This window comes from Accipiter gentilis, chromosome Z (assembly GCF_929443795.1).
Source record: "Accipiter gentilis chromosome Z, bAccGen1.1, whole genome shotgun sequence".
Classification (NCBI taxonomy): domain Eukaryota; kingdom Metazoa; phylum Chordata; class Aves; order Accipitriformes; family Accipitridae; genus Astur; species Astur gentilis.
The window spans coordinates 1,780,749-1,802,716 of NC_064919.1; positions in this window are offsets into that span (position 1 = coordinate 1,780,749).

Consider the following 21,968-nt stretch of genomic DNA (forward strand, 5'->3'; position numbering starts at 1 on the left):
TTGTCCTTGGCAATTAGAGACCCAGGGAGTCAATGCACCAGGTCACAGTCACTCAGACATTGTACGGCACAACCACCAGTAGGGTCATTGTAGGTGTATGTTGTATTTCGGCAGCAGGATCAAGCCTGAGCTTAAGCTTAACTTCCTTTTTAACCCAGTCTGCTTGGAAAAAACTGATATTTCAGAGATCTCCAAAACAGGGTGGGAAAGAAGTGCTGGGGTTATTTCACCTGTAAAGCAGACCCCATCCTGTCCCTATGGCTTGCTAACTTTTCTAAGCGTAGTGTTGTGTCTTAAAAATAGCACTGCCTGATTTTATTATAATGGCCAGTTCAAACAAACTGAAGCGCAAGCAAGGAAAAATATTTCTCTGTCTTCCTTTATTTTTTTTTTTTTTAAACTCATCCTTCTTTTTATACAAACCCTTACAAAAAAGATACTTGCTAGGGTATTTTTGATTTCTTTCTTCGGGTGTACATGCATACCTGTGCATGCATGCGCGCACACACGCACAAACGTATGTATTTTTACAGTGGTACGTAAAAATGTACAGATGTGCAGATGTACGGTGGGCAACATTTGGCAGATGAGTCTTGGCAGGACATAGAGACTGGTAGGATGTGTGGGGAGCTAAAATTTGGGCTCCTCTTCCAGCAAAGCTGCTGTACCGCACGGAGGCAGAGGTGTCCTGGGGAGGAGGATGGGAGGAGGTGGGATGCAGAACTACATCGGAATGCGCACCGGGGCTTCGTCCTCTCCCACCCCTCACAGGCACAGCCCGGGTCTTCCGACCTGCTGCTGGCACTCACGCCAAAGCACTCCCGGTGCCACGAAGCGACGTCCTCGGCACGCGAAACCCGCGGCGCTGCCTGCTCCTAGCTCCGTTGCACCTGTATGGCCCCAAGTGTCCTTGGGCTGCCACTGCCAGCTGCGCAGAAACAAGAGACAGTAAAATTGGGGTGACAAGTAGCACGAAGGCACTGGGAACAAAAAAACCCTGGACACGTAAGCCCCTGGTTTCAGCGGAGCACCGTGACACCGTACGAACCAGCCTGGGGAGGGTTTTACAGGCTTGGGACTATGGGCTGGGTTCTCATGACCTTGGAGGACCCTTCCATCCCTACAAGAAATGCATTTCCCCCTTTTCTAAGTGTATTTACTTTACCAGAGAGGTGTTTACTTAGTGTCAAAGAGATGAAGATTTGAGCTTTGTGAGCTCGGAATTACCTTCCTGCTCTCCGGTTTGTGGGCAGAAGAGGGTCTTGGCCCAGCCAGAGCACCCCGCTGCTACCTTCTTTCACAAGGAAATAGTGGAAAGAGGCAACTGAAGAGGGTAGCAGTTTTTTACTGCATGTGGAAATACAGAATATTTCACTTACCTTGTCAGCCTTGAAGACTAAGCTTTTCCAACAAGAAAATATCACTGGTCATGAGGCAGCGCTTGATTACCAACAAATTGCGTGGAAGGTAGCCCATGCCTGGACTGTATATTGCTTTAAAACAATTGCTCACCTCTCATTTTTTAAAATTATTCTAGGAAGGGGCATTCTCTCTGAGAGAATCACATCCTGTGCAGCAACCGACGAAGCTTTCTTTCCTTCTGCTCGTGATCCTGACTTCTCCCTGTGCTCAGGCGTGTACTGGGAGGACAGGCACAGACAGTAGAATCATTCCTTTCCAGCTGCTGGTGTGGGTCATCTTTGTCCCGCACCACCATTCAGCAGCAGGGACAGCCCTGTGTTTTATTTTTCTGTGGGGGTGGGTGAGCAGGAAGAAAGGGGAGCACTGATGGCTTTAGCAAGAAGCTGGCGAGTGCTGTGCTGTGTGTTATAGCTGCTCTGCAAAGACACCGAGCACGCTGTACAGTATCAGCTGATGCTTTTGCAGTCCAGGCAAAGATGACATTAATAAATTACGAAGAAGCAGATTTCAGGTATGTCCTGTTGGGCAGAATCTGCAAGATGGACAGCTTGGGGGATGGGCTTGGGCAAATCAGTTCAATTTTCTCTGCCTCTTTATACATGAATGATAGATTAAAAAATATAATTATTTTGTAAAATGCCTTGTAATATCCATTACTAGTAATACCTATTACTACAAAGTGCTCTGTGAGAAGCATAGTGTATTGTTATCAGTGGTCATTTTTTTACCCAGGACATTTGCAATAATTTTGCATTCCAAAGAAGGCTGCCTATTTCAAAGGACATTTAAAAGCTTCTTTTTTCTCATTCTCTATAGAATTGTCTTTTTAAAATGCTTCTTTCCTTACAACAGGGTATTAGATAGCTGCGTGCATCAAGGATACTATTGACATATTCAGCAGGATATTTTTAGCATAGCGGAAAAATAAAATCTTGAGAAAGGTCAGTTCTTTCACTGTGCTAATTAAATTGCTGTGGAAGGAGATTATATCACGATGGTGACCAGCAAGCTCGCCAGAACATCACACGGCAGCCTGCAGCAGGTAGCCTTTGTGAGAGGGCTGCTATGAGCGTGGCTGGCAGAGATGGACAGGTCGCCCGTGAGTCATTCAGCAGAAGATTCCTTTCTTTGATGTTTTCATTTCACAAAGCAGGGCAAGCAGACAGATCTCTTAAAAAGAGATCGTTTTCACCCTCTTTTCATTACATTTCCTGTTAACTAAGCGCAGCTTTGTATACCTTCTGCAGCAGCAGAACGTGCCAATAAATGGAGGTGTGCTGGGTGATGCCTGTTCATCACAACCATCAACAAGCCTGCACTTATGGACAGTGTGCTGCTAACCCAGCTTTTGGAAAAAACTGAGGACGCTCTGAATAAAGATTGAGATGGTAGTTTCCCCCTCTGGTGTGACAGTGTCACGCAGGCTGTGCGCAGTTCACAAAAGGTGACCAAATCCACGCGTGTTTTCATACCACAGCTTTCTCACGTTCCCTCAGCAGTAGCCCACCCAGCTTTCAAGCCGCTTGTGATTAACTTGTTATCTTCCCTCTGCTGCCCATGTCGCTGCCTCTGGCACCTTACGTTGCCAGAACGGCTGGTAGCAGGCTCCAGTTTGGGGTTTTCGTCCCCCCTTATGTGGGGGTCCTGGCGGAGGGCTGGCTGCTCCTTGGGAAGCACCCACAGACAGAGAGCAAAGCCAACAGCTCTGCAGCCACCGGCGGTGGGGTTTGGTCACCCGCGGTCTGATCGGCCCAAACCGATGGTCCTTCCAGTCTTTGCATTTGTCTCTTCAATCCTCTGCACTCCCATCATGTGTATTATCTCTTTCCAAAACTGTCTGCAACTCTGTCCAGCCACCTTCCTACCCCTGCACCCACCGGTGACCACTACAGCTTATATCCCTGCACCAGCATGGCTTTTTTCACAGTTTCTGGCTGGGGACTGAGCAGAGACTCATTTTTCTGAAGATGTTCACTGATGTCCTGCAGAGCCCTGTGCTAGTTTAGCAAAGACCTTTGTGGTTAAAGACAATTTTAGTTGGTGAGCAGTTAAAGGCACAAGGGCTGTTCGCCCACCCAGCCAGGTGACTGTCACTTTCCAACGAGTGTGAACACATCTTCACGCTTCCATAAGCAGACAGCGCAAGTTGCTTGGGATGTGTCTGTTCGGTGGGGGGATCCATCCTCCGGGGTGGAACTGTCACTGTCTTTCAGAGACAGATTTTAATAAATATCTGCACAAAGCATTTTAACACTAAACTGAATTACTGCTTTAAATACAGCAATTAAGAAGATGAAGTGGGGGAGGGAAGCCCGCTTATCATGTTAAGTGTCATACGCTTCACAAGAGTTCCTGGGGTGGGTGTGATGAATCCATGAGCAAATGGGTCTGTAGAAGAAGATCAAAAGAGTCAAACCCAGGTGCTACAGGCATGGACCCACCAAAGGGATGTTATGGCTGGGCATCCCAAAGGGATTGACTTGGACCTCATTTGGAAAGATTAGATTTAGGATCGTAAATTACTTACGAAATCCTTGAACACATTATATTTAAATTCAAACTAATTGCCCTAATCTGCTGTTGGTTTTCAGAGCTGCTGACAGTGCATCTCATGCTCCTGGACAGAGACATGAAGGAGGCTTCTGCAGAAAATGTCTATGGGTGAGCTTTCACCTGGCAAACCAGAGACCATTGCTCCCAGCACCGTGCCGGTGGCCTCTGTCCCCTCTAGACATCCTCTCGCAGACTTTCTAGGTTGGGTGCGCAGAAGAATCACAGCCCAACATTTCTGAGAACGTTTCACAGCAGCGATAATTACATGGTGAAATGCAAACTAACAAGCTGCATCTACTCAGTATTAAGGATTAATGATCTGAGCTTTAGTCTCTGCTTCCCTGCAGGGCAGCAAATTTCACCAAAATCGTGCTTCAATAAATGCAAAAAGTGTGATACGCAGCCTATGCAGACTGTATGTATAGAAGTAAGGTTCTTATTCTTCTTCACTGTTATCTGAGACCAGACCGAATGCTCTGCAGCTTCACTAGCCTGAGGCAGTGATGCAGACTTGCCATCACCTGTGATACAAACCCTGCTCTGCTCTCCCCAGGGGCGTTCATCCCCATTTCCACGCCACCTTCACCAGCTCTTTTCCGCCATCCAACCTTCGTACATTTCTCATATGGGTGAGATGAATCTTCCTGGATGCTGCGGGCCACACCTCGCAATGGACTCGCAACCCAACACTTTTAAGTCCTCTCTGTTGTGCCACTGTTTGCAGCAAAGATGTAGTGCTGCACGCACCCTTGGTCCTGACCAGCTGCCTCTGCCTGGACCTTCCCTCTGAACCATAACTCACTGGGATACCCCGTCTGCTTGCTCTTGATCTTGCGGGCATCCATCTCCCATCTGGCCACTGATGGTGGGCTCCTCTCAAGCTTCCTGGTGCCAGATGGACGGGTGGCAGAAGGCAACAAGCTCGATGGTAGGATGCAGGCAAGGACTTGGGTGGCCAGTCTGCTTCAATCCAGGTTTTGAGCCTTCTCCAAAGCTACGTACCAGCATAATGGTTCAGAAGAGAAAATGTGGTTTAACAGAACATGTGGAACATGGCTTCGTATTAAAACAGAGCTGCCATCCCTGAAGAGTTTCTGATAAACCCACCTCTTCCACATCGCCCCTCTGGTAGGCAATGTGCATGTAGAGGCTGGTTCAGATCACCATCACCATGAACCAGAGCAGAAAGAGATTCAGTCCCTCATTCAGTCCGATTTCAGTTTAAAGAGACTCACAACTTCAAAGCAAGCCTCAATCTCTGTTTGGGTCACTTGTGTCAGACACTTACCAGAGAGAGCAAATCTGCAGGGGGTCCTGCCAGCCCATGAGCTGGAAAAACACTTCAATGCAGAGTACAAGCTTTAACCATAGATAACCTGAATATTTCAGGTAGGGTTTTGCCGGCTATTTTTGTGAAAGCTACTTGAAAACCCTGCTCTTCCTTAGCTTCCTTTAGTACCCACTGCATGGAATATTTTATTTGCATGACCATGGACCTGAAGTGCACCAATGGGGTGTTTGTACAGGCATCCAATCACCCCAGCTTACCTATACCAGCTCTGTGGAAAATGGTACGCATACTCAGACCTCCCCTGCAGATCCAAGTTAATCCTCTGGAGCCTCTTTGGGTAGAAAAAAGTGTGGGAGAAAGGAAAAAGTGGTATTTCTGAAGGCAGAGAGAGCTGGGTTGTCTGGGTCATATAGGCAGGACGCACCAGAGCTGCCTTGGACTCCAGATTTTGGAGTCCCATCGAGCACCTAAAGGAGAAGTGGATCCCTCCTCTCCTGGAGCACAAACCCTCTTGTCAAGCTCCCTCCACAGCTAGGATATCTGTATTCTGGAAATACGCTGAAGGTTTCTTATTATGTCGTTTCTGTGGCTGTTTGTGTGAGTAAATCTTGTAGTCAGGCGATGCGTGAATAGTTTGGCACATATAATTTACTCAATGTATTCAGATGTGGTGTCCTGAATACTAAGCACCGTGTTCTCATCAATGAAAAGGGCTGATTTTAAATGCTTTTTTTTTTTCTTTTTCTTGGCAGTTGGGGTTATATGTAAATCTTGCACTTGCGTGTATGTTTCAAATAAATTGCTCTGGTTTTTTTTTTTAAAAAAGAAATCATCTTGCCTGACTTGCAATGAGACAACTGGCCTCGCAAGTCAGACTCCAAGGGGAGATTGGGAGGAAAAGGCAGTTGTGGGCTGAAATGGCTGTGCCTAAGGCTCAGAGAAGTGTGGTCTGTCCCACCAGCCCTTGGTGCCAGAACATTCAAGCTTTTTTCACCTCCTGGAAGACAGTGGCTGAACCTCTATCACTCACATCCAGTTCTGTTAACCTGTATCAGTGGCATTGGCATTAACATGAGAGTGCCCAGGGCTCCTTTCATTTGCACCACCGTGTATCAGAAACAAATCCACAGAATGAACCGAGAGTTAGAAAAGAGTACAAGAACCAAGCCAGCACACTTTTTACAAAAGCCTTGAACTTTATGTTAGCTTACCTTCTCTTTGATTTCACTCCAGGATCATTCCCCTTGGATTTATACTGTGGCTCAGCCCCCTCTGAGGGTGCCCCTGCTTGGGGAAGCACTTCTCGCTGTGGGTACCACCAGCTCTGCTGGGCGAAACCGACGGGCAAACCCTTCACCCCCAAATGTCCAAGGTGTGATCTCCTGGTGACTTTGGGAAATGCTCTGCTCCCACAGCCGTGTCTGGTAACACTTCTGCTCCCCATCCCTGGGGAACAGCTAGGAACACGTTTGCATCCACACTGAGAAATGGAGGGTGTTTAGTATGCAGAAAACGTCCCTTCTTTTTCTTTTTTTTTTTTTTCCTTTTTTTTTCCTTTTTTTTTTATTTTTAATTAGAGAGCCGGAGAGCACTATAACACTGAGCAGCTATTATGCCACAGCCTGTCAGCTGTAGCGCTGACAGGCGGGTGTCTGCTGGTTGCGTCTTGGGTTTGCTGATAGGAACCTTGCACAAAGAATATCTTCTGCCTTCATCAGACCCTCTGAACCAGCCTGGCGGCTCGGGAGACAGGGAACAAGGCTCAAACCATGATTGCAAGCCTCCAGCTCCTACCGAGGAGCAAGGAGGATGGAAATCAAACCCCAGGGCTGATTTCTAATTGGGAAGACAATGAGACATTTAAAACAAGATAGCTGCAATTAGGATGAGAGGTACTATAGACATCAAGAGAAATGCTTTTTCATAAGAACAAGCTGGTGCTTCTCTCAAGGAGGGTGGGAAAGGTAGCCTGCTTGAAATGGGCTAGCTGTTATCAGTTAAACAGAAAACTCAATATACAGACAGAAATCTCCTCCTTCAAGCTTGCAACTGATTTCAGTGGAATCAGGGCTCACTGAAAAAAATAAATTAATATTATTAATCTGGCATCTTGCTTAGCAATAAGCAACTGTTATTTTTCTCTTACCTTCATGTTGGGAACATAATTTTTAACTGCTTCTATAATTTTCAAAGGTTCTTGGAGGACCATGCGGCCACTGCAACATTTGAGAAGGATGAGACAATATTTAGGAACCCAGCAGTGGAAGTTAATGGTCTGTCAGGCAGATGCTTTCCCAGGCCAGCAGTCCCAGTGGGGTGGTAGAGGTGCTGGCGGTGACCCCATGCCATGCGGATGGCTGCCATCCCTGGCTTGCTTCCTTCACCTGCACCTTTCGTCTCAAAAGTGGTCAACCAATTTGGAAATGAAAAAGTCTCAGAGCTGCTGCTCACCCAGTGCTCACACCTAGGAATGGGGGAGAAGGACAAGTGTTAACTGTTTAGTCATGGCAGATGACAACTGAGATCAGGGTTATTGCCAAAATTTCTCATAAATAAACTCTTCCCAAAATTAGTGACAGAAGGCGTCCTCTGCTAGTACAAAGCTCTCATCAGAAATCTCACTTCACCTTCTTATTTCCTTCAGTGGTAATTTTAATCTTCCATATATAACACAGTCTGCAGGTTCCTGATATCTATAATTTTCTGATGCCACTTCAGTCGTAACACAGCTTGGATGTGACCTGTTCATCTACAGGAAGCTGGAGATGAAATTTCAAGTATTTGAAGAATACTGCTTCAGCATATGCTGAATGCAGAGCAGCTGACATTTCCCTAAAAGTTACTTACAAGCAGCACTAATTATCTTATTTTTCTGAAATTTTATGAGTGGCGTCAATGCTTAAAAAAAATCCAGACAATCTGGAGAAGAAGGTTTTGCTGGAAATGCCGAGCAGAGCTCAGAGCTGTAGATGTTAAGGTCACAGGAAAAGGGAGCACAGAAGCTGAATTCCTTCTGACAGCCTTCCTGGTGCAGCAATGCTGAGTATCGTAGAAAAGCAGAGGTTTCCATCTCTAAAAATAAATTCAAACAAGAGCATCGTGAGAGCATCTTAGTAGCACAGTGCAGCAGCAGCTGTGGCACTTTCCTTGATGTCCCCAAAGCTCCAAGTGGAAGGATTCAGGCCGATGCCTTTCGTATATTGTTTAAATTGGAACCCTCAGAACAAGCAGCCAACAAGTGTTTTGACAAGAAAAACTTGTCTTCAGGGCTTCTGCTTTTTCACATGCAATTTTTTTTTTTAATTTCCTTCCTACTTGTGCCTTGTCCTCCAGCCCTTCTTCATGCAGCAGCACTGGGTCCTCTCACAGACAAGGAGCCAGCCAGCAGTCTTGATTCTCATCTATTTCACATCAAAGGGAAGAGAAAAAAGAAGACTTAACAGCAGCGCCTGGATGGAGCACAAAAGGTCCTTTAAAAAAAAAAAAGCCAGGATCAAGCACCTCTTCATGTCACAGCAGTGCAGCAGATAGAAAGTGGACTGGCAATTACTCAGCTACCTCAAGCTGAGACCCTGACCCGGACTTGTCCTGGCCCCTTGTCGCATTCAGGGAACGACCACTGTGGCAGACCCTGGGGATGGGATGCTGGGGCACCGCAGGCAGGTGAGGGGCCACACATTCCCAAAAACCTGCAGGCATTCTTGCTGCTATGTCCTCAAGGGATGGGGAAGGGAGTGGAGTACAGACCCACAAGCATGGGCAGCGCCCCGGGCCACACAAGAAAAAAAACAGGCAGGATTCCTGTTGAAGTGACAGAGCCATGAATGTTCCTGCTTTCTTTTGTTTAAGAGACATACACATTTGGAGGGGTAAATCAAATCCAGTGTTGCTTTTTCCCTGAAATGATGCTGACACGATTGTCGACAGAGATGGGGTTTGATGTATCTACAGTATTTTATCTCCTCCCCTCAATAAAGCTTAAAGAATATTTTTAAGGAATCATAGAAATTAGGATGCAGATGTACTTAAAACAGGAATCAAAACTGAATTTATGTTTGGCAAATTAATTCCCATATTCATACCTGACGTATGTCCCCAGCCAGGGTAGTGTCTGTGGTTCCCCTGTACATCTGTTCACTGCGGCACAGGGAAGAGGGTGTTTTAGTGACCTGGGCGATCGTGGTCATCTCAAGCGTGAGCTAACTCAGACTTCTGACTTGCCCTCCCTTGGCAAGGAGCTGTAGCATCAGGCTATACTATAACAGCTGTACAACACGTTATCATCCCCCTCCTCTGCCATTTTGCCTGCATGAACAGTGGGGGGAACTTACAAATGCTCCTTGCCCACATAAATATGAAGTCTGGCGTTCCCTTCAGACACAGTCTGACCAGGAGTTTAATCCGAGGCTTTAATTTGGCTTTGCCCTGAAGTGAGGCAGGAATGCACATTCCCCAGCGCCAGGAGAGATAAACTCCACCACGGGGCTGATGCCTACCACCGCGGCGGCAAGGTTTGCAAGGTCCCCGTCCATTACTCACCTCAGTCGCAAGGAAAGCTCAGCATAAATGCAATGGCATCAATGCAATTTAAGCTGAAGACGTGGTGTAATAAGAACAAATTCAGGTTATGTATAAACTTTCTGTATGTCATAACAAATGTTGTGTCTTTCTGCAAATTAAGTTATGTCTTAACACATTCAATAGGTACTAATGCTTTTTTTTCCCAAAGTAGAATTTGTTGCTGCTGTTTTGTGGACATGTGTTCACTTTTGTTTGGTATATCAGCAATGTGCACTGTAGAGAATGGGATTTAAACCCTGTGAACAATGGTGATTGCTGTTTATCAGTAAATATCTTACCCACCTTCTCCTCCCTTTGAAGGGCAAAGGTAATTTTTTCCAAGAGGAAAAATTAAGAACATTCTAAGTAAGCTATTTCAGTGCTTGACAACTAACTTCCAATGGATATGAAGAATCAAAAGTACTCTGGATTTTTTGTTAACTCACTGTCTGTTTAGAGCACTGGCCTGGCACTTCGGATGCCTAGGTTTTGTCTGCCTTGCTGCATGGTCCCTGGTAAGTCACTGCATCTCCCTGCTCCTCCAGTTTGCATAAAAAAGAAATAACAATTCTGTTCCTCATTGTAAAGCGTAAGCTGATGAATCATGCTGCATTGGTGCTAGATCTGTTAACTTACCATTCTCCCAAAGGAAATTATGTGAGAGAGTCAGAGTACATATTAAAAAATATAATTGGGATTTCTTCTCATGATTTTCTTTGCATCTGTAAAATCCAAACACGTCATTATTGCCTTCAGCTGAAACAGATCTATGATTTTTGGCTGTCTTTCCAAACTAAGAGCTGACAAGCTAGTGTTAGAAATGGTGGTGGAACCTCATCTGAATAGATTTATGGCTTTTTGGTTTTTCTTTTAACTTGAATGCCAGTGTAAGACATCCGCGTGGCAGCTTTGTGTTTTACTGTGCTTAGTCCCCTTTCATTGTTTGCACAAGCCAAAAGGAGAGGTAGACATGGAGATTGACAACCCCTCCCACCTCTGCCTTTCTGAAGACCATCAGCTGCCCTGGATCTGCAGCCGATGAGGCACCCAGGCAGAGGGACACTGGTGGGGCACGGTGTCCACGGCGTGGGCACACGAGTGCCTGATGAGCATGGCACAGACAAACGAGATCCTAAGCTGCCTGTCTGGAAACATTTATTACTCTGGGAACAGGGTGGATTTTCGTTGAAGGAAGCAACCTGATAAAATATCAAGATTCTGATTAAAAATCTCTTAAATTTCATCAGTAAAAGGTGGGGAGGGAAGGGCAGGGAAGGCAAGGCAAGGCAAGGCAAGAAGCAGTGCACAGACCAAGGAGCAGCCACACAAGTGCCCCAAAATCCAGAAGGGGAACTGGGTGCAAGGCTGGAGAATTGCAGCAGAGACTATCTCTGACCTGCTAAAGCAACAACACAGAGAATCCCACACAGATCATTAGAAAAATGTCAGATGGCTGACACCCTGCTTGATTGCTTGAATGTCTCTGGCACTTTACCCTGCTGCTGGAGAACTCCAGGGCTGTTTCCTTTTTTTTTTTTTTGTCTTTTTTTCCCCCCTTTTTTTTTGTTTAGCTCAGAGAAAGGCACCAGCCCAGAAATCCCTGCTCAGGGAAATGGTTTTAGAGCCGTCTTCTCTCTCTCATCTGCCTTCTGTTCCGAAATTTCCTCCAAGAATTTTTCAGTCTGAGGAGTGAGATAATGAAATGAATGACATGGTCACTTTGAATTCAGCAGCATCTTTTAACCACCCCCTCTTGCCTCTGAAGTCAGTCGGGTAGGTGATACACTCACCATGATAGTGCAAACAAACATCTGCTCCAGTGGGTGTGAGCTTACTCACTCCAACATGCTCTTGAATCTAATTAGGAATTTCCAGGCATATATTGCTCACGGTCTTTCCAAAATAACTTTTATAAGTATAAAGTGTATGAATTAATCATCCTTTTAATCCAGCAAAAGCTGTGCTATATCTGCTCAATCACGAGATATTTATTTCTGTCCTGGGTATTCAGGATGGAATATTTTTGTATTTTCTTTTTTTCACAAGTGCCAAGAGGAATTTCCAGCTTAAAGGAGTAAAGCAGTTGATTTTTGCACAGATTGTCAGTCAGCAGTGCAGAGAAATTTTAGCAGAATGGTTATCCTTGGGAGAGGGTAGACTGGGGCTCTTTCTGTTTGGTGGGCTTAGTCCAGTGCTTCACCCAACATCGAAGCACGCAAGTACAACAGCACAAGTGACCTGCAGCTCAGAGTTTGGACGCGCACACCAGATAGTCAAGACCTTTACTCCATCGCATCTCCTTCTTGGTGTGACTGAGAGCGAGCAGCGTGGCCTTGCCGGCACCAGCCCCGGTGCTGGGCTGCCGTTGACCGTTTTGGTCATGCTGTTGGCCATGCTGGGCCATGCTAGTATGAATTTTGGCAGGCCATTTAAGAGACAGGTCTACAGCGCAGAGCGCAGGGCAGAGAGCCGTGGGTAAGGATGAGTCAGGCAGGTGCACATGGCATAGCCAGTGCCACCTGAACGTCCCCATCCATCGCCATAAACAGTTGGCGTACACCTTCTCAATGGGGTTTCTGAGCACTGGGTAAATGTGCCAGTTTGGTTCCTGTTCTCGGGCAGCAGGGAAATTGCCAGAGAGAAGTCAGCGATGCCGTCTGACTAATGCGCAAATGTCAGGGGACCTCCAAGCCCATCATGGGAAACAGGGGTGTATATCCCAGCCCGCTGACATGGACATAGGTTCAGACGACTGGTCTGCCTGGGATGAGAGGAAAAAGGCATACCAAAAATATCCAATTCCAGAAGAGCAGTGGCTTGTAAGAAATACAGCTTTGCCACTAAAGGAGACGCCGCTAAAGCTGCTGGGGGTATTGGCAAATACACCTGATGTGTGTGCTGACCTGACCTGAGCAGGGCACTTCTGCCAGACCTGCCGCAAGGAGAAAGGACGAGCCACCGAGAAAATGCCCAACGCCTCTGCACGACCCTTCCCAGGCACGTGCCAGGAATCGTGAGCCCTCCTGGTCTCTTGCAGCTATGAGGCAGGAGACTGATGGTTCACCAAGTCCTTCCTACTAAACAAAATGAAATTAAGTGCAAGTAAAAGGATATTTTATTTCTTTTTTTTTTTCCTTACAAGAAGAGTAAGCTTTTAAGCTGTTCTTGCAACAGTGAACAGAAGGAATTTTTTACAATATAGCATTTCAGCAAATGTTTCATCTGCCGTGATTTGACTGGAAAAGAAAGAGCCGTACAACTATTGGCAGATTAGTGGAAGGAATCTCTACTTAAAATTCAGCCCATTTCACTCATTATTCAAAGGTGGTCATTTAATAGTGGAGGCTGTCTTAGCAGTTTCATCAAAATGGTACCTTTTAGTCAAATACCACAGCTTTTCATGTGATTTATTCTAGAATATGGTGAAATACAAAATACTAGTCACAAAGTCATGTCAGATTTTTACAGAAGAAGACCGTTAAAAGAGAAGAGTTTCCAAGAAAGTGAAATGTCTACAGCAATTCAAAGATCAGCTGGTATGGCTTGCCTTCTATATCGATTTTGCTTTCTGCTTAGCAACAGGATTTCATGCTGGTTGTATAAAAATGCAGAGAAACCTGCAAATATTCTCTTGCTTTTGCAAAAACACCCAACAAAATTATTTAGGATAACCTGATCTAGAAATGTTGCTGGTATTAATCTTAGATGGAATTGTTATTAACTGGGAAGATTCAAACAAAAAAATACAAAGCCAAAGTATTTGTTCTGTGGGGAACTAACTGGAAGCACTTGCTTGTATCTGAAAAAGGCTTTGTCTTTAATTTGATTAAATAAATCTTTATATGGAGTGCTGTTCAAACATATCACAGACAACAGAAGACAGAAGACAAAGAAGACGGGTTGATGGAAAGCAGCTTAGAAAAGCAGGCTGTCTGTAATGGCATATTTCAGAGAAGAGGGTTTATTAAGCATTATATAAAATTTCAAGTCAAAACAAGTATTTCTGTTTATGTAGTTCAATGCAACTTCCCAGCAATGTTATGGCAGCATACCTTTTGGCCTAGGTTATTATGATTATAAATAACACCCAATCTGATGGCTGTCGCAGGACTACTGAAACATTTATTCAAGACTATTGGCCTGAAGTTTCAAATGCATTTGCTTTGATTTTGCTAACCTTTTATGTCTCCTTTCTAATGATACTTGATTGAGTGTATTCCTCAGAAAGCACATTTTTGCCTGTGGCTAGACACTATCATCCTGGAAGATGCTTGATGTTTTTAGCTGTCACTGAAATTAAGTTTATCTTGTAGGGAGCTGAATTTTCTTTGCTTACATGATCAGCCTCATTTGCCCTGCATGGCCCTCTCTCCTGTGTCCCCCATCCCATGGCACTGTGCTCTGCCTGAATTATCTTTTCTTAGAGAAGAGGCTGGAAGATTGCTTTTCCCTGGACCCAGCAGTGGTAGCTAGGGAAATCACAATATGCCTTTGTAAGCAGGAAGAAGAAATTTCTCTGTTTGGCATGAGAAAGGTGATTTAGGGAAGATTGCTTTTAAGACATACACCCTTCTTCTTTTGTGGCTTCCCCCAAATACAGGATGAAAATAAATCATCCAGTGACATTTGAATCTGATATTTTTATAAATTATAAAGGAAATAGTTCTTCAAAGAACCGGCAGTCACCTTATGGCATTTAATCTTAGAAATAAGTTACAGAGCTGGGCTCAGGTTACATGATCAGTTCAGTAATCCTGATGTGTGTGCCTACAGGTAGTTTTCTGCCCGTTTATAGAGTGCAGCCTCGGTGCCCCGCCAGCCCAGCTCATGGCTCCTTGGATGACTACTGGTTCTGCACTGCTTGCAGAGATCAGCTCTTTTATATGCCAGCATGCAATGCTGAGACAGTAAAAGCGGGGAAGGGGCCTTGTATCTCTTCTTGGCTCCCCTGTCTTTAACTGCAAATGTTAAAAGTCCCAAATCTCAACATGTACAATCCATTTGCAATAATTTATGTATGTCAATGGCATATTGTAGTGGGCTGTCCTTGGCCAGCAGCCATGCATCCACCCTGCCTTTCACTTGCTCCCCTTTGCTGGGGGATGGGGAGAAAAAAATGAAAGGAAGGCGAAAAGACTCGTGGGTTGAGATAATGGAATTTAATAAGGAAAGCAAAAGCTGCACACGTAAGCAAAGCAAAACAAAGAATTCATTCACTACATCCCATCGGCAGGCAGATGTCCAGCTCCTTCCTGGGAAGTGAAGTCTCAGCTCAGTTAATGGCTACTTGCAAAGACAAATGCCGTAATCACTGAGGTCCCCGCTTCCTCCTCCATTCCCCGAGCTCTTACTGCTGGCCATGACGTCGTATGGCATGGGATACCCCTTTGGAACATCTCCATGTCCCCTCCCAACCTCCACCCCACTCCCAGCCTCCTTTCTTTGGGGCAGGCTGGAAGAGACAGAGAAAGCCTTGACGCCGTGTGAGCACTGCTCGGTGATAGCCAAAACACCAGTGTGTTACCAGCACTGGTTTAGCCACAAAGACGAAGCACAGCACCATGCAGGGTGCTATGGGGAAAGTGACCTCCACCCCAGCCAGACCCAGTACTGGCACCAAAAAGGACTGTGGTGGGTTGACCTCGGTTGACTGCCAGATGTCAACCCAGCCACCCTCTCGCTCCCTTTCTTCAATGGGGCAGGGGAGAAATGAGATGGAAAAGCTCATGGGTCAATATAGAGACACACATACGAAGATACTTAATAACTTTCACCCTTAATACTTCATACTCTTTTTTATTTAGGGTGACATCTTGCTTTTGTTATTTTGGAATTATATTTTCTGAAGTGCAGAAGGTTTTTGAAAACCCCACTAAAAATCCTCTGGAGAACGAATTCATCAGTACAACAGATGCAGAGCCTCGCACAGCAAGATCCAGGCATCTTTAGCTGGCTGAGTATGTATATGAGATAAGAGAAACATGTTACTCAGCCTTCCCTTCTGGGACCCAGAAAAGTCTCTAATGAGCAGACAGTGCAGTCCCACGCGGCACTGGGGTAGGCGGACTGACCCGTTGTTGGACAGTGTTAGATGGAGGGGGTGTACGCCTATGCGAATCCACTGTGGAAATCCTCTGATTTTATTACTGAGTCTTTAAAGCATTTTCTGAAATGCACACCGTACCCCTAAAAATTATATTTGCTTTGGCTACCACACAGCTCGGCACCAGCAAAAGTGCTTCCAATAACATGCATGACGTGCATGCGCAGAATGGCTGGCTCTGTATTTAAACAGCGGCTTTGGTCAGGGGCTAGTTTTTTCCTCTGAAATGCTGTTCCTTTACTACAGCTGAACTTCAGCTCGAAGAATATTTAAAAACTCTTTTCCAACTGTCACTGGTGCTCCAGTAGCTCAAACACTTTCAAGCTGGATTTTAATCATTTGATATAAATCAGCACTTGAGTTGTAGGATGAAAGTACACAGGTAGCCCTCGAAAGCATCCAAAAGCACAATGTGTGGCTGAGTATCACTCAGCAGCGCAGGATGTATATCACAGACACCTGAAATACTGACCCAAGGAGGAGAAAAGCACAGGCACAAGCCTTGCCTTTCCACAGCCTGGTGCTTCTTTGGCTGTATTGGTCAAACCAAAATGGGGACATTTTAATTCCAGTTTAAGACTGGTTAGACTTAAACTTATTCTTCATTGACTTAATGCAAGTTAAGTGTTTTAAGCTGAAAAAAGGATGAGAGGAATTTTCTCCTGTTTGAACAAACCAGCCCCACACGCTTCCACTCACCCTGTGTTCACCTGCACATGGGGTAAGCATCAAAAGGAGCTTTGTAGGTGACGGGCACTGCTCTCCTCTCTGCAACAGGCTGACCATCTGATGTCAGCCGTTATTTGCCACTGAAAGGGTTGTCAAGGATTGGAACAGGCTGCCCAGGGAAGTGGTGGAGTCACCATCCCTGGAGGTATTCAAAAGATGTGAGGACGTGGTGCTTAGTGACATGGTTTAGTGGTGGGCTTGGCAGTTCTGGGTTAATGGCTGGACTCGAAGTTCTTAAGGGTCTTTTCCAACCTCAAGGTTCCTATGATTTTATTCTGTTCTATGATTTTTTCCCCTTACATGTGTACCTTATGGGCTCAGCACTGACTTTGGTAGTAAGCACTTGTAATTTAGTTTCTCAGTTTTCTTCAGTGACACTGCCCTTTCCTCATACAAGAAAACTTTCCTGAAATTTTAGCCTAAAATCATTTTTTATTGTCACTTTTTTTTTGTTTACTCAGAAGTTCCAAAAACTAAGAAAGAGAGAAGGAATAGACAATTATTTTTTTTTTAATAGCTCTGAGTGGGGTTTAATATGTTTACCCATGTATTTTCTCTCTCCTCTCATGTATTCATGCTCTCTGTTCTTTCCGGTCTTTTCTCTTTTTCATCACACTTGAAATGGAACATGAAGAGGAAGAACACTGTGTAAGAGCCATTTGAAAATAATTAATCAATGTACTTAGTCTTCTAAAAAGATTTCTACAAAACTACCCCCTTTAAATTAAACGTGTAGTGAAAATAGCAATTTTGAATTCTCAGCAGTGTTTTCATCAATGCTAAATATAATTTATGCTGCTATTAAAATACGTCAACAATTTATTTATTGAAGAGCTTGCAATAAAGAGGACAACACAGTCCTTTACTGTAAGTAAAATATTATTAAAAGTATAACCCAAAGACATAGAATTTAAAAATGTTGGGGTTTATATGTATGTAGCTGAAGTTGATAAAATGCTGCCCTAAAGTGTTTCCTTTCTTTGATGACCTCTATTACCTGGACTACGAACAAACAGGATATGAACTTGCAACTGTGCCTCTTTCTATTGCCAGCAGTAAAATACTTTGGGGGGACTTTGTCTCTTCCCTGTAATGACATTATCGCTGTTTTTCTGGGGTTTTCCACCTCTCCTACAGTCCTGCCTATGCATTTTCCAGGCTTTTTGCTTGAATTAGTTTGAGCCATAGAGTAAACAGAATTAGCCAGGTTGCTACAAATGGACGATTGTTCACCAACTGCTTCCTGCTTGCCTGAGAGCGTGCAGCGGGTAATGCCTGGTGTCATTAGGCCCCTATTTAACCGCACGTATGGCCGGGAGGGCATGTTTGTGTTTCATTTATACAGATATGATTAGCTGTTCTCAGTGTTCGTCTGCCGTAAAACTGAAAATGTGTCATGCGCTATTACCCAAGCAAATGTAATGCCCCCAAAACAAACATGCCCCACTGGTTTGCAGGCAGTAATTGACGGAAAAACAGGTGTTTCCCATATTCTGTGTGATTGCCTACACATATGGCTTCTTTTATACCATCCTTCAATTACTTTGTAGTGTTGGCTCCTGCAGAAAAAGAAATAATGTTACCAAAAAAGAGTGGGTTTCAAGAGTGTTCTTTGGTCCACAGCCAAATTAAATATAAGCAGCGCAGCCCTTTTTAGTATTTAAATAATTAAACTACAGCAGCTACCACATCCACTTTAGCCATCAAACTGTGTTTCCAGCTACTCTCATTTTATAATGTGGTGCTCTGACTTAGCAAATTAAAGCTACATGTAACACAAATTCCCGTTTGAATGGTGTTAACATTCTCAAATTGGACCTTTCAAATAGAATCAGTAAGATATCGACACCTGTGTAATGGGTTGGTTTTATACTTTACAACCTGAAGTTTTATCTTGCAAAAGCATTTAGCTCCCAACAGTTGTGTAAGAGCTACTGATCTTGCAGTGTTAATAACGGGCAGATTTTATAATGAGATGCAGGCAGGAATATCAGCGGTGACTTTATGTAACAAGTTTTCTACAATGCATTGTTCTTCTAGGTGAATGCACTTGGAGGAGAAATAAAAGAAGGAAGAAGGCATTGTTCCTCACAGATGATAGCACAGAGCAGCTCCTCAGCAGTCAGGGTGAAAGTCAAAGGTATTCTGCAAAACTGGCAGCGAGCCTGGCCCAGGAGCTGCTCCAAGCGCACGCAGCTGGCAGAGCAGCCCGAGAGCCACCCTCCGATCGTGAACGCTGGTGATATGCAGTAGCCAAAACACTTAGTCTAGGATCGGGTTGATCTTTGATCCCTGCGCATCGATCTCTTCCCCCAAACATGTGTCTCTGTCTTTGCATCACTCTTTCTTTCAGAGCAAGGCTTGCGGTGGACGGGTCTCTGCTTCGGCCATCTGTGGTGGTGGAAGATGCCTGGCACCGAGACCTGGTCTCATCTTTCTCTGTCAATTCAGCGGCAGGGTGGATGGACCAATAACACGTTCAGGATGTGTTCCTCCTGCCTCGTAAGTGTGCCTCTTCTGGCTTCCCGCAGAGAGCGTTTATCGTTTACCCATCAAGAACAACCAATCTTCTAACTTAATTCAGTTTACACGTTGAAAGAAAGCTCTGTGGGTAGAGAAAAAATGCTTAGTTTCATTTTGAAAAATCAAATGGGTTGACTTCATGAAGTGACACCAGAGATGAATTTGCTTTCTGGCTTTTACCTTGTGACTGATTCAAAATGAAATGTCATTACAGGATCGCTGCCTTAATCAAAAATATTATTTCAAAATAATATGATAAAATGATGGCATTCCCCTGAAACCTTTTGATTTTTTCTGCAGATAAACTTAATTCTTTTACCTGCCTTTCATTTTCCTTATGCTCTGTTCCTGTTTATCTCTGCTCTGTCATTATTTGCCTCAGCAAGAAAGACAATTGCTCCTCTTCTACAAGGTGCACGAAGATGAAGGAATGCGACTTTAGATCTTTATAGCTTCCTGGGGTGCTTTCATTTCAGTGACAGCTTTCTCACTTCAAGAGTTGCAGGGTTTCATGCCTGTGCTTCCCACCTTGCAATCAATGTATTTCTCAGGATACCGACTGCTACGCAGAAGCAGTGAAGCTTTTGATCTCACCAGCTTTCCCCCGCACGGCAGATTTTGCCAGACTGCATGGTTCAGACCGATGGGATGGGTTTGTGGCCAGTGTGGACGTGGTGAAGCTACAGGGTACCAGCTGCAGAGAGAAATTCCCATGCCAGCCTCAGCTCCCTCTGCTCCTCCCGGGCCCCTGTTTCCCTTACAGCCCCCAGCAGTCAGAAACGGGTGTCAGAAGCGATGCCACAGCAGTTAAGCAGGGAGTTAGGCTCAAAAATACAGGCTTGAGCCTTGAATAAGAATTGCTAGGTTTCAGTGTGTTAGCCTTACTAACGAGCAAGGAAATAGGGTGTTGTGCGTAACCGCTTGGCTCTTCAAAACCAGTCCGTCTCACTTTTTCATGGACATCTCTTTGAAGGATAAGAAATGCAGATACAAAAACACAGCTATGGCCTGAAACCTTTACATGCCTTTTGACAACGAGGAAGAAAAAGCCAATCAGTTGAACTCCTAGGCATGAGAGAGCTGGACCATTGCCTTTTGGCTATAATGGGTGTAAGTTTTCACGTGGGGTGGGCAAGGACATTTCTAGTAGGATTTTCATCCAGAAGTCCTAGAGCAAGTTACCGAACATTAACACGAAGTTCTTCAGTATCCCCCTGTGAGCTAAGTGTGCTAGAGGGGAGGCATCCAGAACATAAACAGGTGAAGAGATATATTTATACTTGCTGAAGCAATATGAGATTTGAGAAGAGACTCCTGCCCCAGGGGTTCTGATTTTGAGTTCACTTATCCTGCTGCAATATACTTTTCTTAATAAAAAAAAATTTTAGTAGAATTACTGCTGATTTACACCCTCATTAGGTCAAAATCAGGACTAAGGGGTTTCATTCACAGGTCTCCTGCAACTGTGGCCACAGTCTTTTGAGGGTTAGGATTTCATACTTGGTACCACACGCTGTATTGACGGACATCTTACCAAGGTGCCAGGAAACATTCTGCACTTCCTCTACAAGAAGACACTTCAGCTTGGGAAATGTAATGGTTCCCACTCAACTACCACACACTAAAAAAAACCCTCAAGAGCTGCTCTACTAACAGTTCTTCACCAGATGCAAAGAGGTCCTTATCAGAACGTAGATCCTCTAGAAGCACGTCTATCTTGAATATTACGTTAAACTGAAGTCATACACTAGAAAGAATATTTTTATAATTGGTCTTGTGTTTGCTGCTGATTTTACACTCAGGCAGAATACCACGGGGTGCACTGGGGACTAAATAAATGTTTCACTGATAAACAACAAACCTGAATTGTTTATGGAGCATGAAACAATTATTGTTGACTCCACCTGATGCTGCTGAGCAAGCTGTTCCTTTTTGTTGTGCTATTATTAGATGGGAATGTAGTGGGTTGGACAGCATCCTTCATGAATGAATGGGATAACCAAGTTTGTGTAGCACACAGCTCATTCTCTAACACAGCTCAAGACTCTGTACACAGCCCATCTAACTGAAGTCCTGCCCAGAAGGATATCCCAATAAATAAGCACATGTGAATGAATTAATCATTTAGAAAAGAGTACCGAGATTTTCAAATCACTCTTAGGGATGCAGATGTTCTAAGCACTACTTAAGACTTGGGAATATAAATTGTCATTATCCATACATATGGCTCTCATTTCACTTCTGTATGCAGATAATGTTTCTGCACAGTTGCTTAATACAAAATGTAAAATTCAAGCCAAGTGGCAGTCTCAGTGATGAGAAATGAGAGGTAAAAAGCCCTTCATGTTCTGAGTAGAACAGTGGTGGTAAAACTGACACAGGAAAAACCTGTGTGGACCCAGCAATTGCTTGGCAAGACAACCACATTTAAAGAAAGCCTTAGAAACATTGCTAAAAATGGAACAAAGGGATCTTTAAGGCATCTGTCCAGGAAAGTGAAGAAAATACATTTTTGGCAGCGAGCACTGAGAAAATCATGCAGTGAATACAATAAATTAAAATGAACAGAAAACACATGTCCTAGTTGCGGGCTTGACTTTGACAAACCCTGTCCTGTTGTTATACCACGTTGCAGAAAGTGAGTATGGGTGAATACCAGGATGGTGCTGTAGTGTCATTTTATTGGTTTTCTACTCTTTATAGGTATTTATTGATATTCTGTTGAGGTTTCTGGTATCCTTATTACATTCTTATGCTTTTTCCCTTCCCCTGATCCATTCACATTCC